The sequence below is a fragment of the Desmodus rotundus genome, chromosome 6 (genome assembly GCF_022682495.2).
Source record: "Desmodus rotundus isolate HL8 chromosome 6, HLdesRot8A.1, whole genome shotgun sequence".
NCBI classification, from domain to species: Eukaryota; Metazoa; Chordata; class Mammalia; order Chiroptera; family Phyllostomidae; genus Desmodus; species Desmodus rotundus.
Genome location: NC_071392.1, coordinates 126,853,470 through 126,869,089, shown reverse-complemented (window position 1 = coordinate 126,869,089; position 15,620 = coordinate 126,853,470). Strand labels below are relative to the sequence as shown.

At 35.6% G+C, this 15,620-nt stretch overlaps 1 protein-coding gene across 1 annotated transcript in view; it reads right to left on the bottom strand.

Annotated features, from left to right (window-relative positions):
* MACROD2 (mono-ADP ribosylhydrolase 2) overlaps positions 1–15,620 on the bottom strand; it is a 2,068,729-nt gene that overhangs the window by 1,930,291 nt on the left and 122,818 nt on the right. The gene's annotated exons all lie outside the window — the stretch shown is intronic.

Genomic DNA, 15,620 nt, shown 5'->3' with positions numbered 1-15,620 from the left:
CACTGGTTGTTGCTGCATTTCTTTAATTTTATATCTAGATTGTCACTATTTTGGCATTTCAAACCTCAAATTTTACTGTTCCCCTCTCCTGCTCTTTTCTGCCTTCCTCCTTCTCTTTCTTCTTTTCTCTCAAATTTCAATTTTTCCCTGTCTTACCCTGGCTTTCGATCCTCATTCTAAGCATTCTTTCTTCCTCCATCATCTCAAAATCACTACCCTTTCCTCTAGACATCTCTTAAGCTTTTCTTTCTTTCTTTTTTCCCTCTTATTCCCATCACAGCTATATTAATCTTAGCTAATTTGTTGTTGATAGTGCAGTGGTAGATCTTTTTCTCAAATTTGGTTCTCATTTTTTATATTTATTTACTTATTTTTTTCCTTTTTCTTTCTCACTTTTTTTTTAATTTGTTTAAATAATACTGTACATTTCCCTTCTCTTGCTCCATTCCATCGTCTTCATTCCCTTTTTTTTATGATGTAAATTTTATATTCTCTCTTTGCCTTGTTCCGATTCCCTACTCATTATTGCTCCTTCTTATACCATCTCAAAATCATTTTTATTTCAGTTAGTCATCTCATATTTGTTTCTCCTGTCTTATCTGAATTGCTTTCCAGTTAAGAAGTCTTTTCCTTTTATTTTTTCTGCTTTTCAATTCATATTTTATTGAGATATAATTCTTACACAATAAAATTCACATTAAAATTGTACAATTTATTCTTTTGAGTATATTAACTATTGAGATAGATTGTGCAATCACCTCTACTAATTACACAATATTTCATAGTGTCCTACCCCCCCCCCCAAAAAAAACATTAGCAGTCACTCCTTATTCCTCCCTCTCCCCATCACCTAGCAACCATTAACCTACTTTGAGTCGCTATGGATTTGCCTATTCTGGACACTTCATGTAAATGGAATCATTCACTATATGGTCTTTTGGGTCTGGCTTCTTCCATGTGGCATAATATTTTCAAGGTTAATCTATGTTGTAGCATGTAAGAGTAGTTTATTTCTTATAGCTGAATATTATATAATTGCTTTATATACCATATTTTATTTATACAATCATCTTACAAATATTTGGGTGTTTTCACATTTTTCTATTATAATAATTCTGCCATGAAGATTTGTGTGAAAGTTTTTGTGCAGACATATGGTTTAATTTCTCTTGGCTGGATATATAGAAATAAAATAAATGGGTCATATGAAAAAGTCTTTTCCTTTTAAAGGAAAAGCATAGACAAGATAAAAATCAGACAGGAGGAAGAAAGTTCAAAAGAACAAAGAGAAACGAAATTGTATGCCTGTGCTGATCAGAAATGACGGAGAGACAGGGAGAGGAGTGCAGAGAGGAGAATCCCTCCTTCCTAATATTTTCATGTTCTCTTTCATTATTTAGACTAAAGTCTAAATTCTCAACAAAATATTGGCAAAACCGCATCCAGCAATACATTGAAAAGATCATACACCATGACCAAGTGGGATTCATCTCAGGGATGCAAGGATGGTACAATATTCGCAAATCAATAAACATAATACATCACATAAAAAACAGCAAAGACAAAAATCACATGATCATATCAATAGATGTGGAAAAAGCATTTGATAAGGTACAGCACCCACTTATGATAAAAACACTCAGCAAAGTGGGAATAGAGGGAGAATTCTTTAACATAAGAAAGGCCATATGTGAGAGACCTACAGCCAACATCATACTCAATGGACAAAAACTTAGAGCTTTCCCACTAAGATCAGGAACCAGACAAGGATGCCCTCTCTCACCACTCCTATTCAACATAGTATTGGAAGTCCTAGCCACAGCAATCAGACAAGAAAAAGAAATAAAAGGCATCCAAATTGGAAAGGAGGAAATGAAACTGTCACTGTTTGCAGATGACATGATAGTGTACATGGAAAATCCTATACACTCCACCAAAAAACTGCTTGACCAATAAAGGAATTTGGCAAAACAGCTAGATACAAAGTCAATATCCAGAAATCAAAGGCATTCCTGTATACCAACAGTGAAACATCAGAAGCAGAAATCAGGAAAAAAATCCCATTTGAGATAGCAACAAGAAAAATAAAGTACCTAGGACTAAACCTAACCAAGGAGGTAAAAGACCTGCACTCAGAAAACTACACAACATTGAAGAAAGAAATTAAGGAAGACACAAACAAATGGAAACATGTACCATGCTCATGGATTGGAAGAATTAACATCATCAAAATGTCCATACTACCCAAAGCAATTTATAGATTCAATGCAATCCCTATTAAAGTACCCATGACATATTTCACAGATAGAGAACAAACATTTCAGAAATTCATATGGAACCATAAACGACCCCGAATAGCTGCAGTAATTTTGAGAAAGAAGAGCAAAGTAGGAGGGATCACAATACCTGATATCAAACTGTATTACAAGGCCACTGTAATCAAAACAGCCTGGTACTGGCATAAAAACAGGCACATAGACCAATGGAACAGAACAGAGAGCCCAGAAATAAATGCAAGTCTCTAGGGTCAATTACTATTTGACAAAGGAAGCAGGAGCATAAAATGGAGCAAAAATAGCCTCTTCAACAAATGGTGTTGGGAGATGTGGACAGCTACATGCAAAAAAATGAAACTCAATCACCAACTTACACCATAGACAAAAATACATTCAAGGTGGATAAAAGACTTAAATATAAGTCGTAACACCAAAAAAGTCCTAGAGGAAAACATTGGCAGGAAAATCTCAGACATTCCACGCAGCAACATCCTCACAAACATGTCCCCTAAAGCAAGGGACATAAAGGAAAGAATAAACAAATGGGACCTCATGAAAATAAAAAGCTTCTGCAGGCTAAAGAAAACAGCATTAAAATAAAAAGAGAACCAACAGTATGGGAAAACATATTTGCCAATGATACCTCAGACAAGGGCCTCATCTCCAAAATATATAAAGAACTCACACGACTGCACTCCAGGAAGACAAACAACCCAATTAAAAAATGGTCAAAGGACTTGAACAAACACTTCTCCAAGGAAGACATACCGAGGGCCCAGAGACATATGAAAAGATGCTCAGCATCACTAGCCATCAGTGAGATGCAAATTAAAACCACAATGAGGTACCATCTCACACCAGTCACAGTGGCCAACATAAACAAATCCACAAACAAATGTTGGAGAGGATGCTAAGAAAAGGGAACCCTAGTGCACTGTTGGTAGGAATGAAGACTGGTGAGGCCACTGTGGAAAACAGTATGGAATTTCCTCAGAAAACTAAAAATAGAACTGTCCTTTGACCCAGCAATTCCACTGCTGGGATTATACCCTAACAACCTTGAAACAACAATCCAAAAGAACCTATGCACCCCAATGTTCATAGCAGCACAATTTACAATAGCCAAGTACTGAAAGCAACCGAAGTGCTTATCAGCAAATGAGTGGATCCAAAAACTATGATATATTTATACAATGGAATTCTACGCAGCAGAGAGAAAGAAGGAGCTTATACCCTTTGCAACAGCATGGATGGAACTGGAGAGCATTATGCTAAGTGAAATAAGCCAGGCGGTGAGGGACAAATACCATAAGATCTCACCTTTAACTGGAACATAATCAACAGAAGAAAAAAGCAAACAAAATATAACTAGAGACATTGAAGTTAAGAACAATCTAACAATAAGCAGAGGGGAGTGGGAAGGGAATAGTGGGGAGAGGGGTTTTCAGGAACTACTATAAAGGACACATGGACAAAACCAAGGGGGAGGGTGTAGGCAGGGGAGGGAGGTGGGTTTGTCTGGGGTGGGGTGGAGGGAAGGGGAGAAAATGCAGACAACTGTAATTGAACAGCAATAAAAAAAAAGTAAGTTAAATGACAATATCCACACAGCTTTCTAATGCAAATCCTTATAAAAGCCAACTTTTAAAAGTAGTCATTAGTTCTGTGCCAGCATTATTAGTCTTTATATCCAGACTCAGTTTTTACTTCTTTGAGTATAGTTGGTAAGGAGGAGGTGGGAAAATCATAGAATTAAGGAGAGAGAAAGGGAGAGTAGAGAAGATAAGGGGAAGGAGCATAGTGGAGAAAGAAGGGAAGACATAGAAGATGAGATGGGGAAGATGGGAAAAGGGAGAGTGTTTATTGATTAATAAGAGAAATAAATAATTTTATATATGTAAAATACATCTGTATTCATAACATAACTAAATTTAAGGAGAAAAATCACAGTATTTTATCAAACTTAAGGTTTGGAATTTACCTAGGAAAAATTAACCAAGTTTTATTCTTTAAAAAAAAAAAAAAGACATACAACACTTGGATATATCTCATTGTGAATCTGTCCAAACCCATAGAAGGTACAGCATCAAGAATGAGCCATAACATAAAGTATGGACTCTGGGTAACAATGATGTGTCAGTGCAGATTTATCAATTGCAATAAATGTACCCCTTTGGTGGGGGATGTTAATAACAGGGAAGGCTGTGCATAGGGGATAGAAGGTAGTGTGAAACCTCTGTGCCTTTCCCTCAATTTTGCTCTGAACTTAAAAACTGATGTAAAAAAAAAGGCAACACTCCTGAGAAAAACACTGTGAATCAGGAGGAAAGTTAAAAATTCATATTGATATATTATTTGAAATAGGTCACTTCATTGAAAAAAAAACAAGAACACTAATTAGCTATGCACCTTCTTCCCTCAGAGTACTTTGTAGCTAGAAGAATATCATTCATTAATAAAAGCAAATGAAATGTTCTTGGTAGAATATATTACAAATATTAAATACCAAGTACCAAAATATTTTTGCTTTTAACAAAAATATTTATAATTTCTTCATAAAATCTAGTTATTTCTGAATACATTTACATGCAATTAAAGTGATAGGAAATATGGTTCTACATGATACAACACCAATTCCTCTGCTTACATTAAAACTTATGAAAAATGATCAGTTTGACAGAAAATAAAGTACAAAAAATATGGTTGCAAAGCATTAATCTGTCTGAATATATAACAGTGTAGCATCCTTTACTGTATAGAATCTGTCAATGACTGATAAAAGTAAGAAAGCTGGACAAGTGAGAAAGACCAAAATAATAAAATGATTTTCTAAGGAACTGACACCAAAAGGGATCTAATGAAATAAAATCTCACAAAATAATTATAGATTTTACAGACATGCTTTTCAGATTCCAGTATATAAATATCTTCCAAAGAAATTTATTCAACATGGTAAGATATCACAAAAACATGCTTCAGTTACTAATCTACCAGTATTTGTTACATCTCTACCCTCATTCATGCATTCACCATCCCAAAAATAATTCCTGAATATGTACTTCATGCCAAGCATTGTGCCAGACACTACTAATACCTAGGATCCACATGAATAAACACAGAGTAAATAATCCATAATAACTCAAACAGGAGTCAATGATAGCACTGAAATTTAGAAACTTTTAAAGCCTCAATGTAGTCAAAAAGTTCAACTATTCCTTGTACAATTATCTTAATTCTAATACTGAAGTGTAGTAAAACTTAACCAAGTTTATATTTAATTTTTCTGGCAAACTTATGTTCTGGTGAATTTGCTTATGAGTCCTAAGAAATTTTTTTTAAGAAAAAAGGATACTCAAAAGATCTAAAATCTCCACTGCCTTGAAAGGAAGAACTTTCCTTAAACATAAAGTCACTATTTACACACACTGTGTTCAAATACAATACTTCAACTTCTTTTTTCAAAAGAAAAAAAAGACATCAAAATTAGCGTTCTAAAAATAGGTTTGATAGAAAGAAATACAGCAAACCCTAAGTGCTTAAAGAATCTTTAGAGCCCTGAAGATCCACACATGTAACCATTGTAAATTTTTCTGAAGCACAAGTTTGAATTTGCATTCACTGCAAAGCTTGAGTGTGGAAAGTCTGTCCCTTGGCCTGGGCATGAGCATGAGCATGAGCCCTGCCACAGACTCCATCTCTACATATTAGCATAACTTGTTTTTCTACCTGACTTCACTCACATTGTATAATGGCTGCCTGGACAGAATAATATTACTTTCAACCATGGGTCTTTCCACTATCCCTAAACTGCTTCAGGACGAGAAATATCTTACCATCTTTGTATCACTGGCATCTAACATCATGCACATCCCACAGCAGGAACTATAGTAATAATTATGATAATTAATATTGGAGCTTATTACAGTAAGTCCTGGCACTGTTTTAAGTGACTTGCATATTGTTCCATTTTCACAACTCAATAAGCTACTACTATTAATTTCATTTTACAGATAAGAAAACTGAGGCTCAGACAGTCAACATAATGGATAACATGGAAAGCATATGGTGGTTGGATGAAAACAGAATTTAGAGTTCAAATTCTGGTTATTATACACTGTGCCACCTTGGGAAATTTGCATACCATATGATTTCACTTATATGTGGAATCTAAAGAACAGAATAAACAAACAAAATTGAAACAGACTCATAAACACAGAGAGCTGACCAATGGTTGCCAGAGGGGAGGGGAGGGGCTTGGGGAACTGGTTGAAAGAGGTGAAAGGATTAAGGAGAACAAATTGGTAGTTTCAAAATAGTCACAGGGATATAAACAACAGCACAGGGAATACAGTCAATAATACTGTGATAACTGTGTTTGGTGCCAGGTGGTACTGGAAAAAGCAGGGGAAACACTTTGTAAAGTATATGGTTGTCTAACCACTCTTCTCTACACCTAAAACTAATGCAAAATAATTTTGGATGTAAACTGTAATTAAAAAATAAAAAAGATTAAATAAAAAATAAATTATAAAAATACATACATGTTCTGAATTTCAGTTTGCTCATCTGTAAAATAAAGGTCATATTTACTTTATTGTGCTACTGTGAAGATCAATGTGATAACCCCTAAAATCACCAACTCATTACCTGGATATAGGAGGCTGTCAAAGAAGGATCGTCCTTCTCCCTCTCCTCTACCCCTTTCTCTTTATAACTCATTGTGTCCAAGAAAAGCACACCAGAGAGATCTTTCAACCCTACCCCCAGAAGTTCTCAAACTTTGCTTGGTTATTAGAATCAGCTGGTGGAACATAGTATAAATACAAAAGCCTTGGCCTATTTCAAGGAGCCTGGGCCTTTGTGGTCTTTCTTAGAGTTCCAGATTATGAAACATCGCAATGTTTAAGAAACACTGCTCTAGCGGGCCTCTCTCTCCCTTGCTATTTGACCTTCTGATTCCTATCCGGGAAGGGAGCTTTAACCTCTGATTGGAAAAACTTGGTGAACCCTCCCTCACCTTATCGCTATCAATCTAGAAGCCTTCTTAGGCAATTCCTTGATTTCTTCACAAGCAAAGAAAAGGGTAGGTATTAAGAAGTAAGCATAAGTTTATAATTTTCAGAGATAAAACATCGATCAGTGGATTCTGGAGTGGCATACATCAGCAACTAGGTTGCGTGCCCTTTTTCTCTTGTCCCTCCCTGCCCCAAATTAACCACTAAATTTACCCAAACCTACAGCTGACTAGAATAGCAGGAAACCTGAGTCAGCCCAACCAGCAGCTAGTGGGGAAGTGGCAGAACAAGAAGGCAAATTTACAGTTTTCATTTAGCTTATCAATGCCAACAACTAAACTGCAGAATAACTCAATATTGACAGAAATCTTTAATGGGGATAAAACTATAATCAATCTTACAAAGAAGTAAAGGTTCAGTAGAATACTGGTTTAAAGAAAACAACAGCATCGCAGGTAGTGATTAAGGAGGCTTCCAATAAAGTAATATGCAGAAAATAATTTTGTTAACATTATGCTAATATTAATTTTAATTCCTGTTTGAATTTCAGAAGTTATTAATTGCTTTTTTATTTCAGAAAATTTGAACATTTATAATAACTCTTTAGGAAGCCCAAACTCTCCATAAGGACTCTAATACGAAATTTAATAATGAGAAAGTCCAGGAATAGCAATATTGTGTGTGGTTTTCAAATTAAATAATTATTTTGTAAGCATTATTCAATTATTTGAGCAAATAATTATGAGAAAGTAAAAAGAATTAAAGTTAGCTTTAGATTTCTGGAGATTCGTGCAAACAAAGCTCTATTTCCTAGAACTTTACCAATTAGAAAACTCTAGAAACTTGTATTTCATATATATATATATATTTGTGTGTGTGTGTATATATATGCAATCTAGTGGCCCATATTTTTTAAAACACATTTTATTTATTAATGTTTAGAGACAGGGGAAGGGAGAAAGAAAGAGAGGGAGAGAAACATTAATGTGTGGTTGCCTCTCATGTGGCCCTAATGGGGACCTGACTCAGGCATGTGCCCTGACTGTAAATAGAACCAGTGACCCTTTGGTTCACAGGCCAGCACTCAATCTACTGAGCCACACCAGCCAGGGCCCAATATCCATATTTTGACAGATCCTTAATAACTTCAAGCTTAATGAACACAGATGGAAGAGTCAATCTTGCCTAAAAGATGTTTCTCTCTTCAGAAACCTATAAAATTAACGAATTAATTAAATCAATATTTTTGTACTACAACTTGTGCTGAGTCATATACAAAGAATAATCATTATATTAACTAACATTTATTTAGAATTACCACAAACACTAAGTTATGTTATGGAGTCTTTGAACAGTTGGGTGGGGTCAAGTAAATCTATGAATCTTTACTCCAAACTCCTTTATGCCTAAAACATAGAAATACAATACACATCCACAATGCTTAATTGTGGAGTTATATTTATTAATTTAATTATGTACATGTATACACACACATACATATATGCACACACATACAAGGGGGTACGGGAGCTTGCCTGCAGGGAAAATATGGGAAGAAAACCCAGAGGACATCCTGTCAATCAAGAGATGAGATGAGGCAAAGGCCCTAGGACAAAGCCATCTTGATACAGAGTGGCTGAACATGAGCCCTGAGAGAAATCTGTGGATAAGGAATATTCTGGAGGTGAAAAACCTCAGACAGTACAGTGGGCAATGCTCCATAATTACGGGCCACTAAAGCTGTGCTTACGCAAATACTATACTAACATTGTCTCTCTCCATTCCCAACCACCCATATAAGCAAAAAATGGAGGCTGCTTCTAAAGGTAATGGAACAAATACACAATATTCTCTAGTTTGAAGATGTGAAAATATGCATGTCTAAGAACATCACAGAGCTTAACATTGTAATTATAATTCAATTATCGGTGTCCCCTTTCCCTGGTCAGACTATAAGCACTCTGAGGATAAATACTAGGATCATGTCTCCATGTGCAGTTCTGGACCAAGGAAGTACAGACAGATAATAATATTACTTAAATAAATGAAAAACTAATCAATCCATATATAAAAGATAGGAGATAAATAAATGAACAGAAACTGGTTAGCAAAAGGTCAGACTGAGGGGAGAATGAAACTTGGAAGGTCAGACAGTCCTGAAAATATCCTGAATAAAAATTAAAGATTCACATGCACTTCTACCAAGAACATAGTCTATGAAAAACAGTGATTGGCAAACCCAAGTTTAGAAGAAGGAAACTGAAATAAATGTATAATGTATTATTTGTATTTTCTCTCATCAATAATTTAAAAGTTTTTTCTATCATCAGGGTAAAAAAAAAAGTCTTTCTTTAATCTATATGCATTCCACATATTTAAGACACATAAATTTCCAAGTATTTAAGAAAAGAACATGAAAAAATGGCTAATGACACTCCTAGGTATCTATTCAAGCATCAGATTTTTACCCTTAAAATGTCCCTTAAAAAAACAAACTTTGTAAAAAGCAGAGATAGAAAGACTGGAGTTTAGATCAAAAGAAGAGGGGTAAAAACCTTTGCCCACTGTGAGACCCAATAACCTTAATTAACTTTTAAAAGAACCTAAGTACAGAATTGAACTAGACCCAGTCTTTCACGTAGACATTTTTCCAGCTTTACTGAAATATAATTGAGATATAACATTGTATATGTTTAAGGTGTACAAACATATTGACTTGATACACTTATATACTACAAAATGTTTAGCACCATAGAGTTAGCTAAGACATCCATCTTGTCACATAATTACCATTATTTTTTATATAGAGAACATTTAAAATTTACTCTCTTAAGTGATTTAATGATACTTTGTGTTGTTCATAAGATAGTCTTGTCTAATTATTTTAATTTCTTCAAAAATATGCTGCAGGTCCATCCACGTTGTTGCAAAAGGTAAGATTTCTTTTCTTTTTTTTTTTTTAACTGAGTAGTATTCCATTGTGTAAATGTACCATAGTTGTTTTATCCAGTCATCTACTGATGGACATTTGGGCTTCTTCCAAATCTTGGCTATTGCAAATAATACTGCAATGAACATGGTGTTACTGGTGGATAGTCTGAGCCCCAGGAGTCACCCCCCCAGCCAAGATGGCAGCAGGGGGAGGTTACTCAGAATGCATGAAAAGCCCTGTCCCCCACCCCTCCAGGACCAGATTGGGAGTGGGACCAGGAGAGGGCAAACATATGCACCATAGAAGTCAAAACAACAACAGATAAGGTGCTGGACCAAAGAGGCCTGTCTGTCTAGCCTGGTGAAAGAAGGGACTGGGGAGGTAGACCCACCTGAAACACATGAAGGTTTAGTCATTTTGAAAAAACACCCGGTTCATCCCATCCCCAAGCTAATATAGCAGCCACGTGGCCCATGGCCTCCAGGAGGGAGCCTTTCTTGCTCTCTTGCCCACTTCCTGATGCATTCACCAATGCATTAATTGGACCTTGCAGCCCCAGCAGCCACATGGTCCATGGCCACCTGGGCTCCATGTACAGCCCCCAGGAGGGAGCCTGAAATGGAGAGCAGCCAGGAACATGCTAAGCTACTTGGATGACTACTTAGCAGCCTCCTGTGAGCTTCAAAGGAATGTGCTTGTAATTGCTGCGGGAACTCTGGACACTGGCTTTTCCATGGTTTTGCTGAATAGATGGTCCAGGAAATGGAGAGTTCACCATTCTCTCAAATCGTGCAGCACCTTAATAAAGCCTCTTTCCTTTTCCAAAAGCATCTACCTCACAAATTTGGCTTTTGTGGTGGCAGGCAGATGAACCCCTGTTTTTATTCAGAAACAATAAGGATGCATATATTCTTTCAAATTAGTGTTTGGGTTTCTTTGGATATATTTGTATATATTCCCAGAAGGGGAATTTCTCGGTCATATTCATTTTCTCCACATCCTTGCAAACAATTGTTATTTACTGATTTATTGAGGATAGCCATTTTGACAGGTGTGAGGTGATATCTCACTGTGGTTTTAATTTGCATTTCTCTGATGATTACTGATGTTGAGCGTCTTTTCATACGTCATTGGCTCTCTGTATATCCTCTTTGGAGAAGTGTCTGTTCAGGTCCTTTGCCCATTTCTTGATTGGGATGTTTGAGGTTTTTTGGTGTTGAGTTTTATACTTTCCTTATAAATTTTGGATATCAAGTCCTTATCAGATGTATGATCGAATATGTTCTTTCATTCAGTGGGTTGTCTTTTCATCTGGTTTCCTTTGTTGTGCAAAAGGTTTTAGTTTGTTGTAGCTCCATTTGTTTATTTTTTCTTTTGTTTACCTTGTTTGAGGTAATATATCAGAAAAAATATTACTACAAGAAATATCCTAGTTTTACTGCTTATATTTCTTTCTAAGATGTTTAGTTTTTCATCTAACACTTATATCTTTAACCATTTTGAGTTTCTTCCTAGTGAAATAAGCCAGTCAGAAGAAGACACGTAACATATGATTTCACTTATACGCAGAATCTAATGAACAAAATAAACTAACAAACAAAATAGAAACAGACTCATAGGTACAGAGAACAGACAGCTATAGGGAGGAGGGGGCTTGGCAGCGGGGTTAAAAGGTAAAGGGATTAACCAAAGAAAAACACTCAGACACAAACAACAGTATGGTGATTATTGTTGAGGGAAACGGTGGTAGGGAGAAGGTAAAGAGAGTAAAGGGGGATAAATGGTGATGGAAAGATAAGTATACAGATGATGTATTGTGGCACTGTATACTGGAAGTCTATATAATTTTATTAACTAATGTCACCCTAGTAAATTACTGGGGAAAAAAAGCAAGGGGAAAATTTGTGGGAAATAAAAAAAAGAATATGTTTCCTATGCTATTTTCCAGTAAAATTGTAATCTGGAGGCCTGAGGAGAGACACTATATTTCAGAGTGTGTGTGTGAACTAACATACCATTCAGTGGGTTCAATTAAAATGATTAGAAATTTATTCAGAATGAAATAACCAGACTAGCACTTCTTACAAATTTTTTCTTTAAGCATTTGGCCATCAAGTAGGAACTCCACACTTATTAGGTGCTGTAACCATTTCCCTATTAAACAGAATTATCACATTGCTATAAAATGCTGACCCCACTTAGGAATCCTGCTACCCAGTGATTTCATCATTTTATCAAGTATACAAAGGCTGTTATCTTCAAGCTGAATGCTGCTACACAAGGTGGTTAGACACTGTTTGCTTAAAGACAGTGTTATCTGAAAAATAAGTCTCTTTGTCCAAGTAACATAAATCATTTCCAAAGATATCTCACAATGCAGCCTAGACTTCTAACAAACTCCTTAGATGAGTGTAGAAACAAGTATCCTTCAAAGGAAAACTACATGTTAATTAATATATTGAAAACAATGTACATAACTAAGTTTTAAAGACAGGGTCATACTGCCATGCTAACTTCATTTTGGTGAGTTAGTTGTTTAAGACTCTCATTGATCAAATTTTCTAGGATAATTATCATCAAGAGATTAATTCAATTTTTAAAAAAAAGAATAATGAAAGAGATGAAAAGTTTTCCTAATTTATTATGCAATACAAAAGTAGTGTGCCAGAAACTCTGCCATATTATACCTCTCATGTGTGAGCAGATAACCTAAGACTTTAAACAAATCTAAGCTTCTTTCACAATTCACAGTACATTACATCTTTTAATTCACAAATGAATTAAAGTGGTCCTTTATCATCACAGTTCCTTACAATATTTATTTATAATTATCAGGTATTTTTGTTACAAGAAATAGTAATATGCTATAGGGGCTTAACTACCAAAACTATGGGCATTTTAATGCAGCCCTGATTAATTCCAAATTCATCAGGAACCTCACAGACAGCACGAACAACATTAAAATTCAAGTTTTAAAAGCAGTGGCAAGTTTAACAAAATGCTGTTGATATCAAATTTTTAAAGGCCATCAATTTGGCAACCTCATGCAGATTTCCTATTTAGCAAAATAATGAGTATGATGGCAGCATGATAATGCTTGACAACATAGAGCTTTTCTGGGGCATCCTCTGCTAACAAGCCAGCAGCTCTGGCTCCTTCCTTTACACGAGGACACGAGTGAGTAGAAAAAGGTGGCATAACACAAAAAGAAAATGGGAACTCGGGCATTTGCCCAGGTGATGGTAAAGCACCAAGCTGAAAAACCTATAGTCGCCAAGCCACAGTAAAGGCATTAGAGAGATTTCCTTACAGCTTCACAGCAGCTGCAGTAAGTTCAGATTTGTGGAATGACAGCACACCCTGGTGACAAAAATAGGCTACCTCTGGCTGCCCAGATCAAAGTCACTAAAGCACCCTCAAAGGAGGGAGTAGAGTAAACTACCTAACATTTCTTCAAATCTTTCTAAGAACCAAAAACACAGTGAGTGTACTTACACTTCTATGGAAAAAACGAAAATCAAAAGAAAGTTTACATGAATTAAATGCTAATGTTACTTGTAAAGCACATCTGGCTCAGTAACTTACCATCAGTGTGGCCTCTGGCAAGGTTCTAGATGGTCCCTTAATTTTGCATTAGAGATTTTTTAAAAACACTCATCTTAACGGTAGCCATAAGGATGACATAAAGACAATATTTGTACAATAATATGCTCAGACCAGAACCTGGGACACAGAAAGTACTATATGTACGCATTAAAAATTGAATAAAATCAATATAGAGACAGGATTTTTTAAGCTGAAAAGAAATAATAATATTAAAAGCTATAATGTATTGAGTGCTTGCTATGTGTCATCCACTACGTTCTTTATATATTCTCCTCTTTAAAGGAGAATATATAAATTTGTTTTAAATTTAAAACAAATCTCTCATTTACAGATCAGAGAAGGCAAATGTGAAGCCCAAAACACAAAACTAGCAAGTGGTAGTACCAAAATTCAGACCCAGGTATTTTTACTCTAGAACCCATATTCTTGACCATACACCATACATGAAGTTGATTTTATTCACCTATTTCTATTTTATTTTAAGATATTAAAGTGTCTTAGCTAAAGCCCCATAGTTAGCTAGTGGATAAATGAGGAATTAAGGTATCTTAGCCTACACTGAGTCTAAAAGACTAAATATGTATAAAGTTCTGCTGCCACTAGAAATAGTCTGTTGAATTACCCAGGATTATAGTTAAAGACACTCACCTACCCTCCACAACACATCCAGGTATATGCTATAGTAACTTAGGGAGCAGAAGAATTTTTTCTCCCATGGTGGTAAAGGCAGGAAGGCTAAGTGTCCTAGATGACTCCGTAACATAACCAACTCATTCATCACAGTAAATGCCAAGCCTAGCACCAAAACATGTGGTAAAATTCAACTTTGTTCTTCCAACACAGAAGGAAAGACCTTAAGGAGAACTGCATAGGTACATAATAAGCCCACCAGCTGACTCACTTGGCCAACAACACTGATGCTCAGTTCAAAAATAAAGAGATCTGTGGCAGGTGCATTGTCCCTGAGTATGACTAGGCTTGACATGAAAGAAAACCCAGGCAGCTTCCCACCTGCAGGTGCTGGCTGAGAGTCATCTGGCAGCAGCTGCAGCTGAGATACACACAAGCCCTATTCTACCACTCTCTGCTGTGAAAAAGTTAATAGTTTAACATTGAGTGTAAAAAGATGTAAGTATATTGAAAATACAGGTGCATCTGCAAGGTGTCTAACAATCACAGTTCAGTGCTCTCACCCCTGTATAAAAAATAATCAACCCTTTTCTAGGTTCTATAAATCAACCTAAACCAAAGGAAGCTATACTCAGAGCCAAAAAAAATTGTGTTGGAACCTCTCACAACTATACTTGTTAGACACTTGTTTATGGAACAAATAAAAGAAAAATACAGTAAGTCCTCACTTAACAGATTCTAAGACTTTAAATGAAATGACCTACACCTAAACCATTTTTACCATAGGCTAATTGGTATAAATAAACAAGAATTAAGTTCCTTAGGCAGCTTATCATTATAACAAAATGATATTAAGGAAAGCAGCATTATTCATGACCTGCTATATCTCTTTACAAAAACATGTTTATCATTTGTACATCTTTCGTACCTATTATAATGGAGATGGTAATCTTTCCTTTTAAACAGTAAATACATATTAATAATTCTGTCAGACACTTTGCAAGAAAGCCAAAGTTTACCTAGTAATGGTCAAAATACTAGTAAATGGCAAACCATTTCCCATGGATCATTTTATAGTATTTGTATTCCATTAAATCCCACCCAATTTAAGATATTTTTCCACCACAGGCATTCGCCTCCTTAGTAATTCAAGACTTACTT